The sequence below is a fragment of the Triticum aestivum genome, chromosome 6B (assembly GCF_018294505.1).
Source record: "Triticum aestivum cultivar Chinese Spring chromosome 6B, IWGSC CS RefSeq v2.1, whole genome shotgun sequence".
NCBI lineage: Eukaryota > Viridiplantae > Streptophyta > Magnoliopsida > Poales > Poaceae > Triticum > Triticum aestivum.
In genome coordinates, this window is record NC_057810.1 from 228913558 (window position 1) to 228920148 (window position 6591).

The following is a 6591-nucleotide window of genomic DNA, read 5'->3' on the forward strand; positions in this document are numbered from 1 at the left end:
GGTCAAACTTGTCTAGCCTGTTATTCACGAGGATTTTACACGTGGAAGACGCGTGGTGGGCAGGAAACGTGCGTGTGCGATTTCTATGGTGACACGGTGTCTTCTCTTTTCTTCTTCGTGTGTCCGGTCCTCTCTGGAACCTCCCGCTGCCCACCGCTTTGCTGCTGTACGAGAGTATAAAAGGGTTCGCTTCCTTCTCCGCTTTTCACACATGCATCTCCAGTTACCAATCCCAGCGGCGCCGACGCCAATCCTGTGCTCGCCATAGGTCACCGTTGGTCTCCCATCTTCCCTAGCGCCGGCCCCCATTGGGAGCCACGCGTAGAGGCCATGAACAAGGCGGGCCGGCGACATAAATCAAGCCGCGGCGGCGTGGTGTTCCCATCGTGACATGTGCTTCTCCCGGCGGCCGAGCGGCTCCTCGACGTCCATGAGGTCCCCCACCTTGGCCTCCTCCACCAGTGTACATCAGGTGCCTCTCGAAGCTTCTGCATGCCTTCTTCACGTCGGCGTCACCACAGGCGAAGTCAACGCCGCTCAAACTATAAAAATTTGTGGTAATAGGTTTCGTCGGCGATGCGAATACTACGGCCGAGCCTAGCTGGGCCTGCAGCGCAAGCACCCGTGCGACTGGCATCGTCAACGCGGCTTCCAACTCGGCGAAGAGGGGCGCACAGCGCGAGATACCGTGTTGTTCTTCTTGTCAGGAGACGTCAATGCGGTGGCCTTGCTGATCTGAGCCTGGATGTTGAGCAACCGCACGACCATGGTCGACGCGGTACCGGTCATGTCGAGGGACGGCAATAGCGTGCGCACCGCAGTGCGGCCGCTGTCCGCCGAGGAGCTCTACGGGGGACGGTCTGCGATGTCGCCGCGGTCGACATCGGACCCCATGGACATAGCGGCCAGAAGACTGCACGCACAGAGCTCAAGCTGTTGGCGCGGTGGCGGCACCGGCGCTTGCGTCGGAGCAGCTTCGGCTTCAGCGGCTGCCACAGCTGCTGCGCCCTCGGCTAGCCCCTGAAGAGCGCGAGCCCGCCGCTGCACTGGTTGCACTCCCTCTGCATGGTCCACGCGCCGAGTTTTCGACCTCGACCACGCCCAACCGTCCGGTGGCAGCCATGGACCGCGACCTCCCCGATCATGCCCCACCATCTCACGTTCCCTCCTCGCCTCTAGAGCTCCGCTGTTGCTTCCGTCTCGGCCGTCAGCCGTTGGCATCACCGCCATCGTCTTCACCTTGGTGCAACCATCTCCTTCTTGGCTTGAACATACACTGAATATTTCAGGCTTGCATTCAGTATTTGTTATGTTGATCACCTTGCTCTGCTCTTCCTTTGAGAAACACCAATGCGGCTTATATGTCTCAGCACACTATATACCCAAGTTATGACATTATCCAAGCAACGCACTCTGGAGAAAACCCGATCCTTTTCTGATTTCAGTGATCCAGTGATGGACTCAAAATTCTGATACGTACCAACTACTATTTCTTTTCTTTTTCTTGAAAAGGACTAACTACTATTTCTCTGTGTTGGTGGCAACTTTTAAACAGTGTCTTCACACATTAGCGATTTTTACTTGTAAGCACATGCCAATTCAGTTTGCAGAATGAAATCTTATATGACATTGTGATTTGCTTACACTCAACACAGCTATAGCAAAATGACATACGGATTGTAAGTGATTAGTCAGAGTCAGTGACATCCGGTTAGTAACCTGATATAATGAGCATCTTTACGTTTTTGGTTCCTGACCATTAAGCCCACAAGTGAGAAACTGCTGTTTTGAAGTCAGGACTATCTTTTTTCTCAGTGGGAAGTGCTTTTTCTTGCCCTTTCTGTACACCAGCAACTAGATGCACCATCAGAGTGGCTGTGAGGCAGTAACGTTGAATCTGAACTTGGCGAATTTGTGTTCTAGCGCCATTGAATATCAGGTTGGTTAAAGATCGAACATTAGAATTCATGAACATCTTTCCGGCAAATACAAATCAAGTTGTCTATAGATGGGATGCCGCTATGCCTGCTTTGATGATTACTAAAGATTTGACAAAGGGTTATTGTTGTATGGACATTTTCTTCTGTTATCTTTGTTGAGGTGTTATCACAACAACGTTTTTTGGTTAATTATTGTTCTGTGACTTAACAAATATGTGTTGTTAGTGAAGTGCATATTGCTGAAGTAGATGTTGTATATGACCATCATACTGCAATGAAAGGCAGCACCGCCACAATGAATGATAGGTACGATTCCAGGAAAAGCAATATCTGATTTTAACTCTAATAACTTAGAATCAATGATAGGTTTAGACGGGTTCACTTAGAGCTTTGGCTATTTTTTAATGCTAATATTTGGTTCACATCGAAAAATAATTTGTATTAGTACCTCATATGTGCCGATAAAAGGATACACTATATTCAACGAAACTACTTCACAGCCGATGCGAAATGGACGATTCATGGACGATTGATGATCAAATGGCCGTGCTGGACTTCATTCAATATTTTGATGGCTGGATGTGTAGAATCGTGCAGCAGTCGTGCATGGGTGTCGTTTGTGTAGCACTACTGATATTCAAAGGTATGCTGGGAGCTATAATATGTACATGTCAAACACCATTAACATTTAGGCTCGATAATTAATATAAACTTTTCTTGATCCATATATCTGCACTTATTTTATTTTGCATACAAGTTTACACACAGGCGATTTATACTTTTTATGACTGTTTAAGTACTCAGTTTCTGTTCTGAATAATTTTTAAAACATGCTGCTAATATTTGTAGAAAGTGTGCAAGCTCTTTGATGATGATGTGAGGGTTTAGGTCTATGCCTGTGCTGCTAAGACAACTTTCTGATTTTAGGTCTCAAAACACACTATTAACACCCCCCCCCCCCCGCCCCCCAATAATGTCATGGTTCTGGAATGTGCAGGGGGTGCACAATTTTGAGAAGTGCTATACACACCACACTCATCGGACGATACACAGACGATAGGTAAATCTGGCCAAACATACATATGATTAAACAAGTCGCCGGCCGCTGGATTGACATGTCGTCCATAAATCGTGCACCTGCATCATGCATGAAGCAGTTTCACACAATTTCCCCCTGTGATAATTTTCACTGCTGGGACTGTATGGATGGTTGTGGCAGCTCTTCCAGTAAACGCAATAGCTCACAAAGAACCATCCATACAGTTCCAACAGTGAAAATGCCACACAAGAATGGAGCAAGACTAAAAAAGAAGAATTAGAAATACAAAAATAGCAAAAAAAAAAAGTCTCCAATGAGACAAGTCAACGCGAACAAGGATCCCCAACAAGGTTTGCCTCCAATTTCAAGACATTTTGCCAATCCGTCGAGAACCAAGACGTGCATCCAACAACTTCAACATTGTTTACATACGACCAAGAACAAGATTAGAAGAGCGAGCTTCGTCTCTCTATCACTACGTCAGCCAAATTCAGCTAGAGGATCAACATCTTTGGTCTAAGAAGAGAACTAGAGCTTCACAATTATCGTTACGAGTTGTAGACCACCTATGCATAACTAGATGTACTTTTTCCTTGTATAAACTGCTTTGCCACTGACCAACTCTTTGGACGACTTACCAAATATATATAGAAAACTAAATAGCTAATTGATCCATGTGGCGCGGCGTGCCGCCGCGCACTACCCGCTAGTATACATATATCTATAAAAGGTTTGTTGGTGTTTGCTTCCATACACGTGCAAAGCAGTAGCAAGTTTTGTATTAGAGAAAGCTCAGCGGTACCAAGGGTGCCTTATATTTTGACTCATGGGTCCCACCGGTATTACTCTCACTTTACCTATTCTGTAGTCTTCTGGACTTCTCCGTTCTTCTTTCCTCACGCAAGTGAGAACGTTCTTGGCCGATCCCCTTTCTCCTCTCATCTTGCTTTTTCTTCTTAGTTAGAATTTGCTGATGTTTGATAGCTCCTATCAGGTTGCTCTCTTGATTCGCTGCAATCAGGATGCTCGTCCGAACCTGAAGCCACCCTCGCACATGGTGCTTCAACAGGGTGACTATCAACGTCGATTGAGGGTTAGCAGGGCCCAAGGATCTGCTGCACCATGGAGGAGGCGAGAGCATCAATCTGGACGCTGTCGTTGATATTGTCGTCCGTGTAGTTGATTTCTTCGTGGATTTCATCTCCCACAAGCCTGCAACGGCAACATTGCTCCAAGTTCAACGGCAGGTCCTTATTTTTCCTTTTCCCGACTCTGTAATATTTTTCCTTTTTCTTAGCCTTTTCCTGTCCTTGTGCCATTCAACCAATATAATGTAATTACGGAAATTCTTGCTAGCTGTAAATATTTCATAAATTTTTCCTGATTTTTTTAATAACAAACATGTATTCTTTTTCAAGTTATCTATAAGTGTCGAATGAGGTACAGAGTAGATACTAATAAGTTAGTGTACATTTTAAAATGTAAGTATATGTTTTAATAGACATACAGATTAGTACTATATATATTCATTGTATCGTTGTGGATGCTGGCTGCTCTTGTTTTTGATTTGGTTGATAATAGTAAAGGTCTGTTCGGAGGCCCTCTGCTCCTGACTCCGCTCGCGGAGCTGCCGGAACCGCAGTTGAAAATTACGGAGCGGACGAATCGGTACTCTGCAGATCTTTCTATTTTGCGGAGCTGGTCGAGTGCCGAACGGGCTCTAAGTTGTGTATGCTCACATATTGGATGTAATAATATCTTGGATTATGGGATGGAAGTAGTATGCCCGGCCCCACTAACCCTATTAATATTTCAACAAACTTAAGAAACAATTAGTACAGTTATCATTAGCTATAGTTTAAATATTTCGCAAGAAGAATGAATATATAATAATATAATAATTGAATATGAAAACAGGTTTGATTGCATTGTCCATATGAATTATAATAATTTCCCCATGCTCTCACTATTGATTTGCATAAATAGTAAGCTCGTAGAATAAAACATCAGATAATATGTTTTGTCGATGTTTGGTACTCCCTCTGTAAACTAATATAAGAGCGTTTAGATCACTATTTTAGTATTCTAAACACTCTTATATTAATTTACGGAGGGAGTAGTATTTAACTTTCCAATTGTTGAGCATTTTTGCAATATTTTGCCTGTTGAACGTAATATGGCCACGCCTAGTGCTGTACGTGACAGAGATTCAGAGTCCTGAAGATAACCATCGCCCAAGACTCCAACCGAAGATAGACTAGGATCTAGCTCGTATGCGTTTATCTTTGTAACCTCTCTTATCTCTTCTTCTCCAAGTTATAATCTGAACCAACTTGTACGCTATACCAGGAGGTCGCGACCTGGCTATATAAACACGCAACCGTCGCCCAGGATGGGTACGACGTTCCTCCATATGGTATACAGAGCCTAACTCTTCCCATCTAGCTCTCCTCCTTCCACCGAAGCTTCCTGCCATGGCCTCATCCGCCGCCACCTCCTCCCCTCTCTCCGGCCAGATCACCGAGCGCCTTACCCGCACCAACTATGTTCTTTGGCGCACTCAGATCACCCCGCATCTGAGAGGAGCTGGAGTCTTCGGGTACGTCGACGGAAGCATGGCGGAGCCGGCCGAGTTCGTCGTCGGCAAGGACAAGGATGGAAAGGAGGCAACCATCCCCAACCCACTCCATGCCGTCTGGTTCCGCGAGGATCAGCAGGTACTTGGTTATCTCTTGAATAACCTATCCAAAGAGGTGCTAGTGCAGGTCACCTCCATCGCGCACGCACGCGAACTCTGGACGGCGCTGGTGAGCATGTTCTCGTCCACGTCGCTGTCCTGTGTCAACAACATCCGCGCTGCCCTCACCAATGCGCAGAAAGGAACGCAACCGGTGCCACCTTCTTCGCGTACATGCGGGGACTCGCCGACGAGCTCGCCGCGGCTGGCAAGCCGTTGAAGGATGATGAGTTAATCTCGTATATTCTCAACGCTCTTGACATGGAGTACCAGCCCTTGGTGTCCGCCCTCGACGCCCGCACCACCCCGGTCACTCTCGACGAGCTGTTCGGGCAGATGACCAACTTCGACCAGCGGGTGGCTCTGTTCCAGGGAGCAGGCGCGGCGGGCGGCTTCAAGTCGTCAGCGAACGCTGCCATGCGCGGCCGGGGCGGAGGCTCCCGCTATCGCCGCCCACCTCGGAGTGGCAAGGGCCGGGGCTCCGGCAACGGAAACAGCAGCGGCGCCAACAACACACGTGGCGGCCGGCCTTTCTCCTCCAACAATCGAGGCCGGCGCGGCAACTCCTCCAACAACAGATCACGCCCTGATGCAATCAGGTGCCAAATCTGTGGCAAGCCGGGACACTCGGCAAAAGACTGTTGGTACCGTTTTGAAGAAGACGAAGATGATTCCTCACAAGATGAGAAGGTGGCCGGAGCTGCTGATGGCTCCTACGGCGTCGACACCAATTGGTACGTCGACAGCGGTGCCACAAACCACATCACCGGTGAGCTGGAGAAGGTGACCATGCGCGACAAGTACCGTGGCAAAGATCACATCCACACAGCAAGTGGAGAAGGTATGAAAATTAGTCATGTTGGTCACTCAATTAT

At 47.4% G+C, this 6591-nt stretch overlaps 1 long non-coding RNA gene across 1 annotated transcript; it reads left to right on the top strand.

Annotated features, from left to right (window-relative positions):
• The first annotated feature begins 216 nt into the window (after positions 1-216).
• Positions 217-2665, top strand: LOC123136704 (uncharacterized). Its single transcript, XR_006467236.1, has 2 exons — positions 217-472; positions 565-2665. It is a non-coding gene; the product is annotated as an uncharacterized lncRNA (long non-coding RNA).
• Positions 2666-6591: the final 3926 nt, after the last annotated feature.